Consider the following 23,367-nt stretch of genomic DNA (forward strand, 5'->3'; position numbering starts at 1 on the left):
GGTTCTCTATAAACAAACAATAGAAATGTGTAACACAAAGACTTTCATTTTGTTCTGATTTTTTTTTTGCTAAATGTCCTGCTACCATATGATCACCACTTTATTAAGATTATTACTCAACATATTTATTTAGTTAGTATTCTAGATTTATGTAACAACAAGATGTAAAAAATAATATGAACAGATGGGCACTGGTGGTGTGTACCTGAATTCCAGTGAATCTGGAGGCTGAGGCAGGAGGATCATAAGTTTGAGACCAGCTTCAACTACTTAGCAAGAACCAATTACAAAAGGAATGGGGGTTGGGTAGGGATATAGCTCAGGGGTAAAATACCCCTGGGTTCAATCCTTAATGCTGGGGGTGGGTGGAGTAAAGAAAGTAATATGAACTATATTGGAACTTAAAATATTTTTTTTGTTTATAGAGTGTGGCTTTAAGCAAGCTCTCTAATATCCAGTTATCTGGCTGTTTTGATAACAAAGTAATCTTTAAATGCACAGCACTTACCAACATTGTCTTGTAATACATTTAGAAGACAGTGGCAGCTATCCAGTGCAATCTTAGATTTATAACTCCTCACAGAATAAATCCATTGAACATTTTATACATTATTTCTACAGTATGTCTATAGTTACTACTAAACACTTAATAATGGAAAGATAATCAACAAAGATTTACATTTTATTGTGAAAGTTTTCTACATAAATCTCAGGATATTTCCATTTTTCATGTATTTGGCCCATGAATGACTTAGAAGATTATTTTAAAAAGGAGTGAGAGAAGATAAATCATTTGGCCAATATAAACTGAAGCAAAAAATAACCCATTGATAATAGTTGATGTATTCTAAAATTCCTGAATTCACTTTCCTGAATTTATTGTGAACTTGACTCAAATGTGTGTCAATCTTTACCAGTATTTGTAGGGATTCTGACTGTGGAAATGTACAGGGAAGCATTCCCCTGGTGAGAAAACTCCCAGGGGTAACAGGCACCCTGTTTCCCACCCTTAGAATGTCCTATAATCTCTCTTAGGATCTAATAATATAGGTAACATATGTGCTGTGTCTAGCTGGTATTTCAGTGTCCTAAATGCCTCTGTGTTAGAACCTCATCAAGCCTCAACCTTGATTACAGGCACATAGCTCCTGGGAATAGAACTTGTTTGCTAATAACTACAATGTTTCACTAAGCTCCGGTGTTCCTGGAGCTGCCACCTATCAGTAACTTCAGACAATGGACTTTCTTGAGAACTGCATAAAGTTCCTAACATTACATATTGTAACTATAAAATGTAAACTATAGAATAAGCAACCTTATTGATACGCTAAACAGTAATATGGTTATGGTGCTAATGACCTAATGTAACCTATTATATAAATAAATATGGTCATTTATACAAGGAGCCACTCTGCCACCTTCCTTGCCTCTACACCTTGTCTATTTCTCTCTTTATTATTATTCTTTACTAGTATTAATTGCTTGGAATTCTCTATACTATCTTCTTGGACTTTGCCCTCATATTTTCTGTTTCCTTTTAAAAACACAGTTTTGACTCTGACTGATCAACTTCCTGATTTATTAGCACATGCTAAATTCAGTTTTATCCCGTCTAAAGTTTCTGCTTAGAAGTTATTCTTTGCGGGGGCTGGGGTTGTGGTTCAGTGGTAGAGTGCTTGCCTGGCATGTGTGAGGCACTGGATTGGATTCTCAGCACCCCATATAAATAAATGAATAAAATAAAGGTCCGTTTTCAACTAAAACAAAATCAAAAGAAAAAAGTTTTTAAAAAAAGCTGTTCTTTGGGAATTACTGCAATGAGAACTTCACACAATGTGTATGGAATATATGTTCTTACTTGTGCATAGACTATGCTGATCATCTATGTGGCCTAGTCCATCTGGTTTCTTCATATATTCCTCTCCTTAGAAGGTTAATGCCTGTCTACACCCCAGTGTATTTCCATACTCTGACACTACAAGACAGAAAACCCTTGGGTCTTTCTACCCTTTGTTTGATTCCTTTAACTCTTGGCAGCTCCAATTCTGTCTCTGGCAGCTGTTGGGGAAACCTTTTTTTTTTTTTAAATAAACCTTCCCTGAGAGGCCCTAAGATAATTCTGGGAAACTTTACTAACTTGCCCTTCCACCCCCCCCCCTTGTGCTTTCTTTCCTTTGCAGATGTTTTGCCTTTTCATAACCCTAAATGTATTTCAGATGAACCACTGTAGTTTACAGTTGCTGTAGCTTTTCTCATACTAAGATTCCAAACAAGTTTTAACAGCTGCTAAGGAGGCTGGCAAAATGCCTTGATTGCTAATTCTGTGCTAAACTGCTTTTCACAATGGAACATTCTATAATATTTGATACTGTCTTTAAAGCAAATGATTTCTACCTATATTGTTACTGCCTGTATTGCACTTACTTCCAGCTTCAAAAATATTCCAAGTCCATACTTTCCTAAATGGGCTTGATTTTATTTAAAACTCTTTAGAGAAGTTAGGGGTTCCCAACATTCTAGGGAAAGTTATGGAGAAACAGGTATTAGTGTTATAAATAGGGTCAGGTGAGTTGTATACAAATACACTAAATTGTGCCTTCTGGAAACATGATCTCCATAAAGATGAAGGTTTGTTCTCTTGGCTGTAATTTGTAAATAGAAAGAAGGAAAGCTGCTTGGATAAAATTGAAGCAGACAGATTCAGATGTCCTTAGTGTGTTTCCAAGCATCTTGGCTTGGGGGCTGCTAAGCAGTCTGAGTATGAGATGAAGATGTGATCTGAATCTCACAAATAACTCCACACTGCAGTAAATCTGCTGCCAAACAATGGAGAGTTCATTATATGTGTAACAAGGAGAGAGATGCCGTGCTAATGAGAAAATCATTGAAAACAGAATCTGAACTATAACTTCTAAAGGTGGCCACAATCAGTTGCTCTGTTGCATATATTCCTGACTTAAAAACAAATAATAGCTGGGTGCTGGGAACATGCCCATAATCTCAGCTACAAGGGAGTCTGAAGCAGGAGGATCCCAAGTTCCAGGTCAGCCTGGGTAACGTACAGACCTTGTCTCAAAATAAAATTTGAAAAAGGCTAGGGATATAGCTCAGTGGTAGAAAACATTTGCTTAGAATGTGCCAGGTCGTGGGTTCAATCCCTAGTACAGCAAAAAAAAAAAAAAAAAAAAAAAAAAAAACTAAACTGGAAAAATAAATTGATAATCTGATAAATAATTGCTAATACCATATTTAACAATGAAACTCCAGAGCACTTTTTTCCAAGTATCTTTATGTACACATTCCATAGTATGCTTATAATTTTATGAGAATAAAACATTTCCAGTAAGTTTTGAAAATGTGTTAAGTCCAGCATGATGACACACAACTATAATCCCAGTGACTCTGAAGGCTGAGACAGGATGATCACAAATCAAGGCCAGCCTCAGCAACTTTGTGAGACACTGTCTCAAAATAAAAATAAATAAATAAATAAAAATGATTAGGGAGAATGTATGTATAATATATCAAAATACACTCTACTGTCATGTATATCTGAAAAGAACACCACCAACAACAACAAAAAAGGGGATTGTGGTTGTAGCTCAGTGGTAAAGGGCCCCTGAATTCAATCCCTAGCACCTCCACCAAAAAAGAATCCAGAAATGCTGCATTCAAACAAGTTTTTATTTTAATGCAGAACTTTTCAGAACCTTTACTATGTAAATTTTCATATTACATAAATATAATAAGAGGGATCTACCATTTACTAGTATCACAGTTTATTTAACCACAGAAATATTTTTCTAGAGCATCTCCAGCAGGCAGAGCTCTTATCATATTCTCATATGAATATTCTCAGGAATATTAATTCCTTGGCAAACACTGACACAGCTTTCAGCCAGTCCTGAGCCAGTATACCCTAAATTTCCCTTAGAAGTTACTCTTGTATGACTCACCACAGACAGGTATCATGCTAGTGAAATGGCTAGAGTTTGTTTTGCATCAGAGTCAGCTAAGGATAATTGCCAAAGTGCAGGCTCTGGGCTCTACTCTTATTCAGCAAATCTGAGTTGAATTCTAGGAGTCTACATTTTAATAAGCATCAAGTGAGGTTTCTGATATAGGTGTCTATAGTTTTCATTTTGAGAAACATATCAGAAAGTGTGGGTCATTAATAAATGGTAAAAGAAGTGTGTAACTGATTAATGTCATTTTGATCTCATAAATTTAGTAATACTGATATTGCATATTAAAACTGGGATGTTATCAAAGTTTATTGATGAAAGGGTAATATGGATAAAATTTCACATTCAAGTAAGTCAGATATCAGTCATTATGAATACACATGTGGCATCTATGAGCTTGTTGACTTACTGACCCCATAAAATATTCATGTAACTTACATTTTTGTTCATGTGGCACATAACTAAAAGTAAAGAAGATGCCATTCCCTTGACTCTTTAACTTGCACTTCCTCTTCTGGTAATGATTGTAGTTATCTGCATATTGCATGATACTTTGTGCTTCATGCCTCTGCTCATGCTCTTCCCATTGCCTGAAATATTTGTTTCTTCCTCTGGCAAATTTGTTCTCTGTTAAGTGTGAGTATATATGGGTGGTTTGAAATGGGCATAACATTTATACAGGTAAACAAGTATTGATTGAGGCTGGTAAAATATTTGTAGGTATGTAGTTATTGGGGCAGGAGTAGTATTTGTTAGTCTGAAACAGTTAATAAAGATAGCATTAAGTTCCAAGACATGTTCATAAAGACGCAGGTGATTCACCAAGCTCCAGAAATTCAGCAATTCAAGAAGGGATTATTCTGAAGAGAAGTAGTTGAAATTGAATCTACTTTCTAAGAAACACTTTTTTTTAACCTCATTGAATTTTTCTGATTATGAAATTTGGTTTGTTGGTTGTTTGGTAAATATTTCATTCCTTTTTGATTCTTACTTACATGAGTGCATCTCAATAATAGCACTTAGACATGCATCAGCAATGCTTATGGATTAAATGGGATGATCCTGCCTTCTAGGTAGACTTGGATATCAATCAAAGCACTTATTTTTAATCATTTTGAAAATAAAAACAAATACCGATGCAATCATATTGAAATCCTTTAGATCTTCAGCTAAAGGAAGCCGCTTGCCTTACCATCTCTATCATTCACATTTGGTAGTTCACTTTTTGTCATAATGCTGAATATCTGCCATGGTAGACATATACTGATAGATGGATTATGATCATAATGTTTGATAATGGAGCAGAATTCTATTGAAATTTTTAGAGATGTTAGATGTCTCTCCCTTCTAGTATAAGACCTTTTCCCAGGGAATAGAAAAGAAAGGATATTGCATTTAGTTATGATTTACGAATGTCAGGATTCAAGTGTTGTAGGGCTTTGTGAGAACGGAAGAAATAGTGGAAACAGGAAGCCTGGCTGCCATAAGCACAGACATAACAAATAATTAATTGGCTACTGACATGAGGGAACCTACAGAGAACATTAGAAAATAGTATTGTACATGAAATGTATTAACGTTAATATTGTGAACAGCTGGATGGCTGGATGTTTGATAACGAAGCAAGTCATTTTAATTTGATTTAAGCTTCAGCTTTTAATTGAATTTATCAGAACATGGGAGAAATTAACAGGCAGCTTCTGGCAATTCAAAAACAATATTTTGGCTTAGAGTCTAAGCTTCTCTCTAAATTTGGGAAATCTGGCTCTGGATGTAGACAGAGCAAAGAAAAATCATGTTGTAATACCAAGGATGGCAGATTTATGTTTCTGATTTCAAATAAACTAGGATTGTCACTGTTTGTTGGAAAGATAACTATTTCTTAGGACATAATCATATCTTATATTGATGAACAGGTCAGTTCTAATTATTAGATGGTTGGTTGAATCAGCTACGTGACTTTTTGCTCTGTGAAAAGTCAAGAACATCGTGTAGAATCATTTTTCAAAGACCTTCAAAAGAGAGCAGTGTGCTGAGGCCAGAGATGAATCTTCTTAGTTAATAGAGCCCAGAAGAGCTGGGCAAAAAAACCTTTTTTTTTTTTTTTTTTTTATAATGGGACCCTGTGTCTTTTGACTAGGGCTAGCTAAGACTTATGTGTTCAAAATTGCTGCTTCCTACAAGAAATATAAAGGACCATCAGTTTTCTTTTCCTGAAAAGGGTACCCTAGGCAACCACATTTGTATCCTACTAACCTCAATGTATAATCTAACCTATCACTGTTTTGCATCCTCAGATGAAATGCTTTATCATCTTGCTCCATCATTTGGTAGAACAATGCAAGGCAGAACAAACTATTCAGTGGTGATGATATGAATCATATTCTGGAGAAGAGGGGGGTGCCTCAGGATAAAATGTAGTTTTTCTTCCCCCTGCTGAGGTGATAGATCTCTTTTGCTCATCTTTTGTCTTATAAAAGAACAGATTCAGTTGTTTTCATACAGTTCCCAAATTATAACAAGCTGAAAGTTTACTTTTTCAAAAATTGTGTAGACAAATAAGGAATAAGCCATTTTAACAGTCATCTGCTTAAAGAACTTTCCCCCTGATTATCTTTGTCTCAGTTGATTTCTCCCTTGTTTTCTGTGGCATTTCATATATAATTTTGAGTGTGCTATTAGACTTATTTTTATTCTTTTACTTTACATATGTCTATCTTAGATCTCATTCTAAATAATAAGCTTGTGAAAAATAGGGATTCTTATGTTTTGCATCTTCTATACAAAAAACCCTGCTATACACACTACAGGTGCTTAGCAGAAATTATTAGAATATGTTCATATGTGTTTTGGGGTAACACCTATATTGGCAAAGGATACTTAAATATTTATTTGGCATCTTTAGGAAAAAGCATGGAAGTCCTTTTTGTTATTTTTCCTTGGTAGAGACATTATATAGGTGCTCTGTCATTTCTACAACTTGATGTTTTTTATTATGTAAATCATAGGTTGGAAATAGTGGATTGATACTTGGAGATAAGAATTTATTTTAAAACGACTTTGAAAATGCAGCAATGAAGGCTTCGAGTCTTACAAATATTATATCTTAAAAGGACCATGTCTAAAAAGTGGTAAATAACCAATCTCTAAACTAAGAGGTTATGACCAAACAAGGTTCAGGCTTTTCAGATAATTAGTGATGGTGTCTTCTGATGCAAGTGAAGAGCTCTAATGATTGCTTTGGTTCACTGTGGTTGATAGGACAGAGCAGGTAGGATACAGAAATACAAAGCTACTACTGAAGCCCAGGAATGAAAGGAATTTTGGATGATACAGTCAGCTCCTGATTATCTATGTATAGATAACTCACACCCCATAATGTATTTTAAATTTTATCACTGGCTAGCTTTCCTGTTAACCCAGTCTCTCACCTTTTACTCTATCTATTTTGTGATCTTTGGAAACTTCAATTTAGTTTGATATCTAGATTAAACAAATAATAACCAGAAAGTACATTTTTGGAGGAAATAACTACACAGGACAAAAACAAAATACAAAGCTGCAATATGGTAAATGCTGGGCTGTGGCTGAAATGTGCTGCTGTAGAACTTTCTGTGTGTTGTGAAGACAGGTTTCACCAACACAGGTTGTTTAACAACCTCATTTGCATTAGTATACAGGACTCAACTGAATGAGCTAATTAGAAACTCTAAATAATACTGACTCCTATTCACTGTTACTATAGATATTGGTCAGACAGAATTGGGACCCCAGATATTATATATATTCAACTATTTAATAAATTGCTGAATGATATACAGAAAAAAAGTTCTTTAAGGAATCCATGCAACGGTATTGATAAATTCAATGTTTCTGAAAGTATCTGTTGGTGATTTCTCTGGTCTTGACCTTGTACAGAATTCACTCGAAGTAGAGAGAAAGATATCCTTGTGGGAATTTGACATGGTATAGCTGAGGAGAATGATACTGACTGTTAACCCTTAACACAGTACATGTGTTAATCTTTGCCAAAGTACATTATTAATGGGATGTCTTTAAAAGATAGAATTTATCTGACTACAAATTTGTTTGGAGCTAGATAACTCAGATTTGTGCTTTTCAGAACTAATTTCCCCCCTTATATTTGTTTCAACTCTTTCTGTGTATTTGTCTTGTCTCTACAAGTCAAGTGTAAATGTATTAAGAACTCAGACTGTAGCTCATTCACTTATCTTTCATATTCCCCATAGTCTGTAGGGGGAACATTAGGTGCTGGATAAATGGTGTTTGCCTGAATGAATTACTTGATGAATCTATTTTCTTCACATGCATCAGTGTCCATTTCATTCAAGACAAAGAGGCATGTTTTCTTAATGAAATCAAGAGTCAGAAGATTCCATGGCCCTCAAATATTTGTCACAGTAAGAAGGGGTTTATCCAATGGCTGACACCCATACTATTTTCTGTGGATAAAATGATATGTATATATATTTATATATGTTTCTCTGTCTTTCTATATATATACATACATATCTATATATGTATATATATAATGACATGTATATGATTTTAATATTTCTTTACTGAGACTTCTTTTTTATTTCTTTTATTTTGCTTGTACTTTATCATTAAAAAAAACTTTAGTTCTCTAAGAGATAACCTCCATTTTCTTCTTTAAAAAATGTCAGTTCTCTGACATTGTCCAATTTTTTTTTCTCCTTTCCAAACATGGCTGGTTACCAATATTGTATATACTTTGCTATCAGAGAGTAGCAGTTTTATTTTAAAATAGCTGTAAATATTTATTTTTCTTCTGGAATGGAACCAACATATGACCCAGTTATCCCATTCCATGGTTTATACCCAAAGGACTTAAAATCAGCATACTACAGGGACACAGCCATGTGAATGTTTATAGCAGCTGAATTCACAATAGCTGAACTATGGAACAAACCTAGATGCCGTTCAACAGATGAATGTATAAAGAAAATGTGGTATATATACACAATGGAATATTAGTCTGCCATAAAGAAGAATAAAACTGAGTTATTTGCCTGTAAACAGAGGGAACTTGAGACTGTCATGCTAAGTGAAGTAAGCCAATCCCCAAAACCAAAGGCTGAATGTTCTTTCTGCTATGCAGATGCTAAAACACAATAACAAGGGGAAGAGAAGAATAGAAGTTCATTAGATTAGACAAAGGGGAATGAAGGGAAGTGTAGGATAGGAATAGGAAAGACAGTAGAATGAATCAGACATAATTTTTCTATGTTCATATATGAATACATGACTGGTGAAATTCTACATAATTTTCAACTACAAGATGGGATATTAATTAGAATAAGTTATACTCCATGTATATATGTCACAATACATTCTACTGTGATATATATCTAAAAAGAACAAATAAAAATAAAATGAAAAAATTAATTTTTGTTATTGATAATTGTCTTTAAACATTTTAGTAGCCCAAGACTGTATTGAACATATAAATTAATTAATGAGAGGATCTTGAGTTGTACTTGTAGCAGAAAAAAAATGGATTTCTTTATTATCTCAGCTATCCCCATAAGCACAGAAACTATGGAAGTCATCTCCATTCTCCAGAATGGTGCTTGAAACATAAAAGATGATCAATGAAAATTTTAAAAGGAATGAATATAAATAAAGGCAATATGATCAAGTAGCCATACTGATGTTCTAGCTGTTTCTGAAACCTACAAAGTAATTTTCTACCTCATGGCCTTTGCACTGTTTCTTCTGTTCTCAATGTTCCATATGCCCACATGATTAATCCCATCATTTCCTTCAGCCCTGTATTAAAACATTACTTCCTTAAGTATGTTTCCTTTCTATGGTCTGTTAAAACATTCTTCCTCCAACTGTCTCATTCCAATTACTCTTATCTTGCTTCATTTTGTGTTCTTCGTAGTACATATTACTCTGTATTATTCTACAGTATGTGTTTGATGTTGCCTCTTTTCTTGCTCTGCCATGCTGTCACAGTAGGATTTGAGGTCTCTGATTTCTATGAATGTATCAGGTCAAGGTCTTATCAGGAAACAGGAATCACTGTAGATAGTTCAACTAAAAACAATTTAAGGAAGGATTACTTACAGCAGTTTAGAAAGGGACAAAGGAATAAGCAAGGTATATTGAAACTTGACCTGAAAGGACAAGAGGAAGAAATTTACTACAGCTCAGTGGGAGCTGGAACTAGCATGTGGGGGTTGCTTGAAAAAAAATGTACCCTTGTAGGGACTCACTTCAGGTTCTCCCTCTCTCTCTTTTTCTCTCTAAGATATATATATTTAAAACGAACCCAGGCCCTTGTACATGCTAGGCAAGTGCTCTACTACTGAGTTACATCCCCAGCCCAATAAATATTTTTTAAAATAGAATAATCAACAGTAGATGAGGGTTTGAAAAAAGCATCAGTGACATTGATCTAACATGTTATCATTTAAGGTCTTGATTCTTTTTCTGGAGGAGATGGTAGTTGTCCGAGGTATATGTTTAAAGCACTTAATAGATAGCTATGCTGAGAGATATTCAGTGTCTTTTGTTTATTATTCAAACCAATCATCACTTGTTTATAATTTATGAGTTATATCTCAACATTCAATCCTGAGAGAAAATTTTCAATAAGAAATTTTTGGTTACTGCATGATTTTATTTCTCAGGGTAAAAAGTATTAAAAGATACCTACTAAATAGCTTTATTATTATACAAAGTAAGTGAGAAGGATTTAGTGACTTTACTGATTAATTAGCTTAAACTCCCACCTTGATTATGAGGATTCAGGAGGATGAACAGCATAGACAGGGGACATAGATATACTCTACAGGGGACATAGATATATCTATGATTTCAATTCTAAGTCAGTTGCGTACCTATACTTTTTCACTCTGCTTTATTATAAGAGCCATTCTGGCATTAATGTGGATGACAGACTACAGGAGAGTGTCATTTGCTGATAAAGGGAATTCAGGAGGATCTAGTATTAAAAGGGAAATGATGACTTTAGTTTGGATATATTAAGTCTGAGGTATCGGATACACAAAAGGCAATATCTTGCTGGCAGCAAGCATACACAGTTCTGAATATCAGGAAAGAACCCCGAAAATTATGAACAAATAAATTGTAGCTGAAATCACAACAGAATAAAATCACCTATGGATAATTTGCAGCATGAGAAGATACAAAAGCTTTTTTGGTGTATGGTACCAGGGATTGAACCCAGGGGCACTTAATCACTGAGCCACATCCCCAGCCCTTTTTATATTTTATTTAGAGACAGAGTCTTGCTAAGTTGTTTAGGGCCTCACTAAGTTGCTGAGGCTGGTCTTGAATTTGTGATCCTCCTGCCTCAGCCTCCCTAGTTGCTGGGATTACAGGGAATGACCACATGCTCAACTGTAAAAGCTTTTTAGATGTATTCTCCAGGACACCTCAGAGCAAACCAGAAACCAGCATCCTCACTGCTTAAATGTCTTCAGTGAATGCATAGGTTTGGGATAATATGTTCCATAGGCTGCAGAGAATGGAGCTTAAAGTGATCTGAGAAGCAGTGTCAAATTATGAAATTGACTAATAAGCACCTCAGACAACTACTGCTAAATGGTCCATTTGAAGGGGCTAGGAAGAGAGACAGTCCGGGTGTGAGAAAATGATTCTGATAAACCATGAACAGCAGGTTGGAGTGTCATGGTGCCAGTGACAGGATGTATGTGTGTGTGTGTGTGTGTGTGTGTGGTGGGGGGTAGGTTTCTTGAGTGCTGAGGCATAGCCACCAGAGCCTTTCACAGGACATCTGCATCTAAGGTGGAGGGTAGAAGGGAGCTGCCAAGGGTGCTGAGCTGACCTAGAATAATGACTAAAAGAACTTTGAAGGGATATTTTGCCAGAGCACAGTTGAAGAGTGATGAAATAGAAAAAAAGAAAAAGAAAAGAAATAATTTGTTATGATTTACATATGAGGGTCTCCAAAAAGCTCATGTGTGAGAAAATGCAAAATGGTTTAGAGGAGAAATGATTGGGTTATAAGAGCCTTAACACAATGGTGAATTAATCCCCTAATAGGATTAACTAAGTGGTAACTGAAGGCAGGTAGGGTGTGGCTAGAGGAGGTAGGTCATTGGGAGCCTGGCTTTGGGGTATATATTTTGTAACTGGCTGAAGGTATTCTCTCTTTCTGCATCCTGGTGCTATGTTCGCAACTTCTTTCCTCTGCCACACTCTTCCACCCTGATGTTCTGTCTCATACCAGGCCTTGACTAATGGAGCTAGCTGTCTATGGACTAAGATCTCTGAAACTGTGAGCCGCCAAATAAACTTGCCCTCCTATAAAATTGTTCTTGTCAGATCTTTTAATCACAGCAGCCAAAAGCTGACTAAAACATACTTTCACATTATTGATTTTAAGGAACTTAACCTGGAAAGGGAAGGAGAGGGGTTCATATCTTGAAAATGAGAGAGAGAAAGTTGGGGCTGGGGAGAGGAGTAAAGAGAGAAAAAAGAGAGAGGGAAGGGAGGGAGAAAGAGAGAGGGAAAGAAAGAAAGATAAAAAGAAAGAGGGAAAGAAAACAAAAAGAGAATACCAAATAAGCAAGGTCTAAAGCATTGAAGGTACAGGGTGGAAAGCATGGTGGAAGAATTTGGAAGCTAAAACTGAATAGTGAGACCTTTTATTCAGGGATTGCATTAAATACAGTGAGGATAAAGTAATAAAAAGATTTTGGGTAGGGCTGTGGCTGTGACTTAGTGGTAGAGTGCTCATCTGGCACATGTGAGGCACTAGGTCAGTCCTCAGCACCACATAAAATAAAATAAAGGTATTGTGTTCACCTAAACTAAAAAAAAAATACATATCTTAAAAGAAATTGGGGGTATTGAATTGGGACATTGAGGGAGCTGATATTTCAATTCCCTCTAATGAAAAGGCAAGGATAAAATAAGAGGATTTGGTGGCAGTGGTGGGTTGCTTTGAAAAAGGTTGTAAAGGTTTGGAAGAGAAAGAGCCATAAAGGTGAGCAAGGTGTTACACACCTGTAATCCAAGTGGCTCAGGAGGCTGAGGCAGGAGGATTGTGAATTCAAAGTCAGCCTTAGCAATTTAGTCAAGCCCTAAGCAACTTAGTGAAATCCTGTCTCAAAATAAAAACCAAAAAAGGGCTGGGTATGTGACTCAGTGGTTAATCACCCTTGGGTTCAATCTTCAATCCCTGGTACCAAAAACAGAAGTCAGAAGAACTGGAGAGGCCCATACAAATCACTTAATTCTATGGTTTTCAAACTTTTTTTTTTTTTTTTGTCAGTGAACCATTTCTCCAAATGAACTCTTTTGCAGAAGTCTAGCATATATAAATGGGGTAAAAGTTTAACCACTCAGCTAAAAGAGATGGACAGAAACCAGTCTGACAGCCTCAAATGTTAAATGTTTCCTGTTACCCCCCTGCTTATTCTTCTCATTGCCAAATGCAGTTCTAGAAGCATCTCTGAGAAATGCTCAGGATTCCTTTGAGTAGTTTTAAAACCATCAATGTCTGAGTTTGATCCCCAGCATCACAAGGAAAAAAAAAAACTTATATCAACAACAAAAAAACCCTCAAAACCATCAATGTTGTTTTTTTGGTGAGGAAACAGACCCAAAGAAACAAATTAAATTGCCCACAATAGAGCAAAGACTGTAATCCACCTCTCCTAATTCCAAAGCAGAACATTTACTTTATTATGCTATCGCACTGAGTGTGAACTTAAAATTAATTGCTTTCAATAAAAGTCTCCAAGAATCCTGAAGTTTTCCAACAATACTTACCCTTAGATAATTTCTTTCCATACCTCACATTTCTTATTTGTTAAAAGATATTAGAAAACATTTCCTATTAACCCTAAAACTTTAGATTAGATAAGACAGTGTGTTGTGTTTTGAGATCCTTGGAAGGAATTTTGTGATACACTTTTGGTATTTTACTTGTGAAAATATAAAGGTTTTTCTAGGGGAAATCATCAAGCAGAAATGAGAATAAGAAACATTGGAACATTTTAAAAAGCTAATGGCTAGGTACAGTGGCACATACCTTAAATCCCATTGACTTGAATTGCTGAGGGTTGAAGAGTGCAAATTTGAGGCCAGCCTTGACAACTTAGTGAGGCCCTAAGAAAACCTCAAAATTAAAAAAATAAAATAAAATAAAAGAGCTGGGAATGTAGCTGAGTGGCTGAGTGTCCCTGGGTTCAATCCGGAGTATCAAAAAAAAAAAAAAAAAAAGGATGCTAATGTACTTCATGTGGTCTTTAGTAACTTATTCTCTCACCTGGAGTTATGATTCTGAAATTTATCATGTAGCTGTAGTTCATTAATTTTTAACATTATTAGTAATACTTTAGTGCAATAGCATTTAAGTATGATCTTAAGGCCACTGGCATAAACATCATCCAGGATCTTGTTAGAAATGCACATTTGGGTCTCATCCAAATTCCCTGAATAGGAAACTTGGGGGTGGGCCCAGAAGTCCATGCTGTCACAAGCTCTCCCAGCTGATTCTGATTATGCTGAATTTTGAGAATTACTGCTTCAGTGTTATGCTGGATAACTTACACATAAGCTTCTTTCTATCTTGTTCTCTCTCTCTCATTCTCTCTTTCTCAAATTACATAAAAATGAAATAAAATTCAATTAAATTTTTAAAAAGCATCTGAGCCATGGCTAACCAGAAATAAAAAGCTACCAGGATACTAGAAGTGTTTGATAGCTAGTCCTTTTGTAGGCTTACTCAGAAGGGCAAACGGTAGGAAGAAAGGAATGAAGAATGGAATCATGGAGTAATTCAGGAAGAAGGTGAAGGTGAATTAATAGAGAATCCTTTTTGTAGCTATGTTATTATTAAAATATCATTGAAAATATAGAATACACATTAAAACATACATTTGTGTATATCTATATATACACGTCCTTATTTGTGTGCCAGTGTGTGCGCGCATAAGCACACACCTAAAATGATACATGCTGCTTAAAAAGGTTAATGTGCCCCATTGGTAGAGATAATTACTCCCCCTCCCTACTTACCCCTGCTTCTGAATAATTTAGACCCAGCAAGGAGTAGCTTATTTTCACCACAGGACACAACTGTTGTTATTCAAATAGATCTTGCTGCCTTGGCTAGGCATTCTAAAATGAAATGAATCTCTATCTATCCATACTACTTTGACTCCCTTTTTTTGATTTTGGAGCTGTAGTTGCCTTTGCAAGCCATCTCTTTTCCCTGCTGCTAGCATCACATATCATCATACTGAAAGTGAACACACAAAAAGGAGGAAAAAAGCATATTCTTTATTTATTTGGAAAGAAACCAGTTATTAACTGAACATTTATTCTTAAATGGCTTACTAGTGTTCAGACTGCATAAGGGTAGTCCACTCTGAAAGGTACCACACAGAGTAACAGTTAAAGATGTCATTGTTGTACACAGAGGACACAGAGGACTTTAACCTACCAGCTGCCTGGGGATACTCAGGGAAGAATCTCTTGAAAGAAATTAATTGTGCAACACACACACCCCAAGGAAAACACCTCTAGCAGACAGAAAATAGCACCAAATGAGTTTTGTACATCTTTGGGATTTGTCATTTGCAACATGTTTGGGACCATAGAGATACTGGAGTAATAGTTTATCCTCTTTGCCAGACTTCTATTAAAGGAAACTAGATGCCATTTGAAAATCTCTTGTCCTCACCCTTGTCGAGGTCCTTGTCACTCTAATAACTTTCTGAACAGACTACTCTCCTCCTACATTATCCCTTCTCCTATCCCCACTTCATGTCATTGCTGGACTGACCTTAGAAAAGTGCAATTTTGATTAGGTCACCAGTCCATGTATTAGTGAGGGTTCTCCAGAGAGAAACAATAGGATGTTTATACAGTTATGTGGAAGAGGATTTATTGGGAATTGGCTCAAAAGATTATGGGGACTGAGAAAGGACATGATAAGTGATGTGCAAGCTGGAGACCCAGGGAGGCTGGTAGTGTGGCTCATTCCAAGTCTGAAGGCCTCAGAACCAGGGAGCTGATGATGTAACTCTCAGTTCAAGACCAAAAGCCTGAGAACTCAGAGAAGGGGGCTGCCGCTACAAGTCCTAGAGTCTGGAGCCTGGAGAAGCTGGACTTCTAATGACCAGGGCCATATGTAGATGAACATGTACCAGCTCTCAGGGGAGATACCAACTAGACTTTTATATTTGTTTTCTGATTTGAGTAGATGATGCTCATTCACATTGAGGTCAGTTCTTTCTCACCTAGTTCACTCAGATTCACATAGGTTTCAAGGAATTCCTTGATCCCATGTAGTTGATACCAAAAATTAACCTTCAAAGCTGCTATAGTTTGGATCTGTAATGTCTCCAGTTTGATACTATTGGGAGATGGTAGAAACATTAAGAAGTGGGGCCTAATGGGAAGTTTTAGGTCATTGGGGGGTGTGCCCTTGAAGGGATTATAGAACCTTGGTCCTCTTCTTTCTCTCTTTTTTTGTATCTCCATCATGAAGTGAATGGTTTGGCTTCCACCATGTGACACGCCCAAAGCAATGGAAACAACCAGTCACAGAATGGAAAGTCCAAAGCCATTAGCCAAAATAAACCTTTTTGTCTTTATAGGTTGATTTATCCCAGGTATTTGTTACAGTAATGGAAAGCTGAATAACATAATAGTCCACATATTACATCTTGGTGTTTGCTTTGATAAATTAGAGATCCAGAGCTGACTATATGCCCCATTGTTAATAATTGTGCAGATCTTCCTTACCCATTTTTTGTGCACTATTCAATCCTGGTGTTTTCTGACAATTTTATTTTTTTTAAGTTTGTGCATATTTTTTAATATTTATTTTTTAGTTGTACACAATACGTTTATTTTGTTTATTTGTTTTTTTTATGTGGTGCTGAGGATCGAACCCAGGGCCTCACGAGTGCTAAGCAAGTGATCTACCGCTGAGCCACAACCCCAGCCCTTATTATTTTTTTTAACCTTCATCTCTTTACATGTTTTTTCTTATTATTTTGTGTTTAATTTTGGTAGTTGCCTCAAATTCCTTTTGGAAATGTGGAAAGGTGAAAATAAACAGATGCATAAATGAATACAGTAAGTCATTCTCCTTCTCAGAGGCTTCCATTGCTTCTTTATTATCATTGAATAAATTCTGAATTTCTCAGTCAGTTGAGGTTCCCAATGATATGGCCTTAACTCACTTGCAGTTTTATTGCCTTCTACCAAAGTATGTACATCCTTTGTTTATCAGATCAAGAAACCTGTCTTTCTCCAAACTTTTCTCCGTGTCTTTATGCATGTTATTACCTCTACCTGAACCATCCCCTTTTTATCTCTGTCTGTTGAAATGTGTTCTATTCAATTTCATAGCTCCTCTGCTTGCTTCTTCCTGAATACTTCCCTGTGCCAAGTACCATTTATGATTTGCATGCTCTAGAACATTTATTTGTTGCTGTTAATATATTCTGAATTGTATTATAATTATTTGTATATTTAGCTTACACTGCAACCTCCTCCATGCCCTGAAAAAATTCTAAGCTTCTTGAAGGCAGGAACCATACCCCATTCATCACTGCATTCTCTCGACAGCATGCACATCAGTCTATTAGATATTTTAGGTGCTCAACAAATGATTGTTGAACAAATTTAGATGACTAAAAATAATAAATGCCATTGTATTTCTGTTTGGATAAGAGACCTCATCTGGGTTGGGGCTGTAGCTCAGCGGCAAAGTGCTTGCCTTGCATGAGGGAGGCACTGGGTTCGATCCTCAGCAACCACATAAAAAAATACACAAATAAAATAAAAGCATGCTGTCCATCTACAACTACAATTTTTTTTAAATACCTCATCTTTCAACATTGGGTACATGCAGAGAAATATGGAAAAACTCAGCACAACCCATTTCCACTACTGGAAAGCCCCAAAATAAGGGGTAGGTCCTGCTGTCACAGGGTGAGTAGCCCTTGCTCCTTTATGAAAGATAATTAGCGTCTTTTTTAATTCAAAAAAAAACATTAGCCAGTGTGGATTGGACAATTTGGGAGAAAAGCTCTAAAGAACACTAAAAATATACACATGCATGGAAGAAAATACAGACACAGTAACATATCAGTGCTAACCTCCTGGCAGACAATAAGGATTTGTTCTCCTGTACTATAGTCAGTGAAATAGTTGTTGCCCAACCTATCTGAGAAGTCACCAAACACTCTGAGTCAGTTTGAAGAATTTGATAAATATGCCCTTAGAGATGGAGAACAGGATACAGATGCCAAAAATAGATCTGATGAGTGAGTGCAGCAGAATTCCTAGTATGACAAAATCAGGAAGCCGGAATTTACTGAGCTGAAAACCATAACAGGAAAGCAAAAGACAATGATAATGCTTCATTCTTAAAGTTGATGCAGTTAAATAAACATACTAATATGCTTCTTTTTCTCACTTTATTCCTAATTTTTATATACCATGTTGCTTTTTAAATGACTGTTTTTGTTGTTGTTGTTCTTGTTCTTGTTTTTTTGATACTGGGGATTGAACCCAGGGGTACTTAACCACTGAGCCACATCTCCAGCCCTTTTTCTTTTTATTTATTTACTTTTTTAAATTCTGAGGCAGGGTCTTGCTAAGTTACTTAGGGCCTCACCAAGTTACTGAGGCTGGCTTTGAACTTGCAATCCTAAGAATTACATTCTGGAAGTACATTCTGTTGACTCTTCATCATATACTTCATATTTACCAGTTAGGTAAAGGGAAATAAAGGAAAATGAAAAAATGACATCAGCTGGGAAGCACAAGGAAAAAGGGACAAAGATAATTTCCAAGTAATTATTTTGAAGATTTTTGTTTAGGCTTGAAAAAATGGCATTCAGCATGCTGTTGCTGACATATGGTTCCCTCTATGACCCTCAGAACCAAACAGTATGAATAATCCAAAGCTTGCCAGAATCCAAGACTTTTATATTAAAGTCATTCTTTTTTTTTCCTCAGGCATTGTATAGCTGCTTTGCTGTACAACAATGGAAATACATTTCCTGCCTTTTTTCTTTTTTTTTTTTAATTCAAGAGCAAGCTTTAGAGTTTAAATAAAATTTCTCTATCAAATAAAGTGGGACAGCAGTACTTAGAACTATTTTTCTGTTTTTATTCATGACCTGGGTCACAGAAGAATGCTAGCTTTGAAGTCTTAAAAAAAAATTTCTTTTTCTTTTTTTATGTTCAGAAGATATCACATTTGTCTTCCACAGTCTAGTAAGGATGTTTGATTTTATTTCTTTGTATGCCCTCTGTTAGTAATGATCCAAATAGTAAGATGTGTAAAATAAAACTGCCTTTTTGCATATGATTGATAACTTTTATATTTGAAAAACTAACCTGGCAAAGCATTTTGTTTTTGCTATAGGTCTTCATAAGTCATCCATATAAAGGATGCTAAACAGGAAGAGGTAATAGTGACATTGCATTTAAGTATTCAGGTTCTATTTTAATTGCTGTAGGATTATCAACATTTTTCCATATAGAATTCCATTTAACAACCAACTAGGTGGTCTTAGTGTTTCATTAATGCTGATCACCTTCCATCTCCCTATTAGAGACATCTTCAAATTCATTAAAGGGATGATATCACTCACCTCCTCAAAAACCTTTAGTTTCTCACCATTGTCTACTGATTCTCTTTAGTCTGGCTTTCACCGCCATTCATGATTTGGCTCCAATTCATCATTCTAACTTTACCTGTCATTAATGACTCCCCTGCCTATACTTATATTTCAGCTAAACATACACATTTTACATACCCCACCACACATTTCCTACCACCATTACTTTTGTTCTTATAATACTCTCTATCTGGATCATCCAACCCTTTATTTCTACCTTTATTTGAAGGCAGAAATCCTACCTATATTTCAAAACCAAGTCTAAATGTCCCATGCTTAACAGTCTAACTTGTCCTATTTATTAAAGTTTTTATCTTATTTTCTCTATTATTTTTGTTCTTAACAATTCCTTTAATTCTGGAATCTACTTTATAATGCTATAGCAGTGTACCAGTCTTTCTTATTCATGCCAATTGTTCACTTTGTTAAATGATGGGTGTGAACCCTCAATATCTATCACTGGATCTTTGAACCTTTCTTTCTTAATCATATATAAATGTCCATATGGTTCTGATTAAGGGAATCCAGCATCCTAGCTATCTTTTTTTCCCCCTTAAGCCAGGGTGTGTTATTTTTTTGTCACTGTGACCAAAATACCTGACAAGAACAACTTAGAGGTGGAAAAGTTTATTTGGGGCTCATGGTTTCAGAGGTCTCAATCCTTGGTCAACTGACTCTCTGACTGTTGGGTCTGACTGTCAGACAGAATATCATGGCTGCTCACCGCTCAGAAGCAGAGAGAGGGCATCAGGAGCCAGGGACAAGATATATAATCCCCAAGAGCATGTCCCCAGTGACTTACTTCCTCCAACTATGCTCTACCTGCCTACAGTAGTGCATTCAAATTATCAATCTAGCAAATGGATTAATCTACTGATTAGGTTATAGTTCCCATAATCATTTTTACCTCTGAACATTTCTGCATTGTCTAACATTAGCTTTTTTGAAGGACTCTTCACATCCAAACAATAACATAGGGGTACCTAGTGACTTTCAGATAATGATGCTTTTCCTCCACTGAGATGTAATATTCATTATGTATGGAAATAACACAAATTTCATTAATGGAAAACAGAGTATAGAACAGAGAGTTTGGTCTCTGAATCAATATTTAAGGTCCACATAGCACAACAGGACAGTAGTCTCCTCAGACATTTGAAGGAATGACCCACCCATCAATTTAGCCTATGGAATATGTGACTCTGCAGGAGACAAAGCCTTAGATCCATCAATACAACCACACTGGCAGACCTGAGATAAGAGTCTCTTTAGCTTCAAGCAGAATTTGCATAACTCCCAGAACTCAAGCCTCAGGTGCCAACAATGCTCAAAATAATCTTTACAATTGTCTCAGGGTTTAGCTATCTCCCACTGATAAAGGGTGTTATTTATCATTTCTTGACTCATCCTTTAAAAACAAACGTCCTGGCTACATGTATAAAAGATTGTGAGTTCCCTTCCCTGTTTATTTGGTGAGTTAAGTTGGCAGGCAACCACCAGAGGGAAATTGATGTCTGTTAGTGCCACAGGTGTGATTTTCACAATCTCTCTTTCTGGAAAACCTCCAGGATGTCACTGTTTTGAAGGCAGACTTCCCCTTGGAAAAAAAAAAAAAAGTAAATGAGTCCTGCACTATTGTCATGTGGCGCTGTAGAGAACAGCAAGGGCTAAAAGCCTCTTGGGAAATAAACACAAGTGACAAAGGATTAACTCTTTTGGCATCCTTTGTAGAAAACCATGTTCCTTTCTAAAGAGAAAAACTCCTAAAATTTGTCATTTGTGGGTTCATTATAAGACCCTCTCTGGGGAACAACAACAAAAAAAGAGCAGCCAAATGATCTGATTGTATGGGTGGTCCGACAGCAACATCTGTCACCCATTGGCCTCAGATGTGTCACAGATGATTTGGCTGCCTAGTGTACTGTTGCCTTCCTTCTTCAGTGCTCCATGCATCCCTCCTAAAGCTGTGTCAAATTATTTGAGATTTTAAAAACAGCTCCTTATCTTTGATAGTTTTGATTAAAGAGCCACAAACTAGGTATGGAGGAACTCAAAGACATTAGGCATAGGCAACTGGGGAGGGAGAAGGTCACAGGGCTAGAAGATTAATCTAGAATCCTAGATTAATAGTTTATACAAACCACTTATTGAAGGTCCATATTCCTAGTGTCATAATGAACTTGTGAACTATTTAGCTATGCCACTAGGAGTTTGTCAGTTATTATAAACAAAACAAAGAAACATATCAATGCTGTGAATACCAGCTTGAATTTTTTTCAGTGTTTTTCTCACATGGATGGATCAAAATGTGGGTAATGTAGGTTAAACAAGCGCAAAGTCTTTTTGATGTAGCACTTCTCAAAATCTTTATTCTGTTCCATGTGCTTTTGTCCATCACTAAGAGGAAGCTGGAGTGGGCAGTATTTCCCAACTCTTTGACCATGAGACCCATTCCTCAGGGTCACCCAGTGATATTAGCTCTTCTTTTTCATGAACATGGTGGTAGACTGAATATTCACTTAACAAAATCCATCAGCAACATTGCTACTCAAGAACAGTTCACTAATGGCAATGGGGGGTCATGGGAGGAATGGAGGAACTTTAAATAAGGCAAAGGGGAGGGAGGGAAAGGGAGGGGACAAAGGGGTAGGAATGACAGTAGAATGAGTTAAACATCATTACACTAAGTACATGTATGAAGACACCAATGGTGTGAAAATACTTTGTGTACAACCAGTGACTTGAAAAATTGTGCTCTATTTATGTAATATGCAATGAATTGCATTCTGCCGTCATGTATAACAAATTAGAATAAATAAATAATTTGATAAAAAAGAACAGTTCGCATGGTGAACTAGCTTTGTTTTTTTCTGCAGATGGAACTTGCTCTAGTCATCATAACATTCTGTCCTTGGCTTAACATGCAGCAGTGCAACTAGCAAAATCCTGCATATTTTTTGTTTTAGGTCACTCTGAGAAGTTAGTTTACTTATATTCAGATAAATAATATGTTTTGCACTTATGAAACATTCTTTAGTGAGTTTCCTTTTAGAGTCGTCACACAACTTGACTAAAACCTTATTTCTGGATGGAAATCTGGGTCTTTACTAGTCTGGTAGGAATAACAATTAGACTTTTGCTCTGGTTGGAGTGGTAATACTAGGTCTGATGCAAATGACTCCTTCTTTTATTCATTTCTTCAATAAATATTTATTGAGAACTTACTATTCCTAGCACTCTTTTAGGTGTTTGGGACAGAATTGTTAGCAAAGTTCTTCAAGCTCATGGTGGTTACATGCTATGGGGGAAGAAGATAAGCAAATAAATACATTCATGAATAAATGATATGTTTACAGATCAGATAATTAATATGAAGGAAATAAAACAAGGTGGTAAACTGGAAAATGACTAAGGAAAATGGGTTCATTATATAGAAAGTATGATTCATAAGTTTCTGATCTCTATAATGAAGTTCAATGATAAATGTAATATCTCTTATGAATATGAGGAGGTTAGAATTGAAAGAGGAGGTGAGCCAGTCATATGGAGATCTAGGAGAGCAATTTCCAAGTGTAAATCATAGAAATTACAAGGACTCTGAGGTAGGTTCTTTACCTTCTTTTAAGAATAGATAAAAAGCAATTGTAGCTGGAACATAGCAAGCAAGTGAACACATAGTGTGATTTACTAGATCAGTGGTTCTC

The sequence above is a fragment of the Callospermophilus lateralis genome, chromosome X (assembly GCF_048772815.1).
Source record: "Callospermophilus lateralis isolate mCalLat2 chromosome X, mCalLat2.hap1, whole genome shotgun sequence".
In the NCBI taxonomy this organism is placed as follows: Eukaryota; Metazoa; Chordata; class Mammalia; order Rodentia; family Sciuridae; genus Callospermophilus; species Callospermophilus lateralis.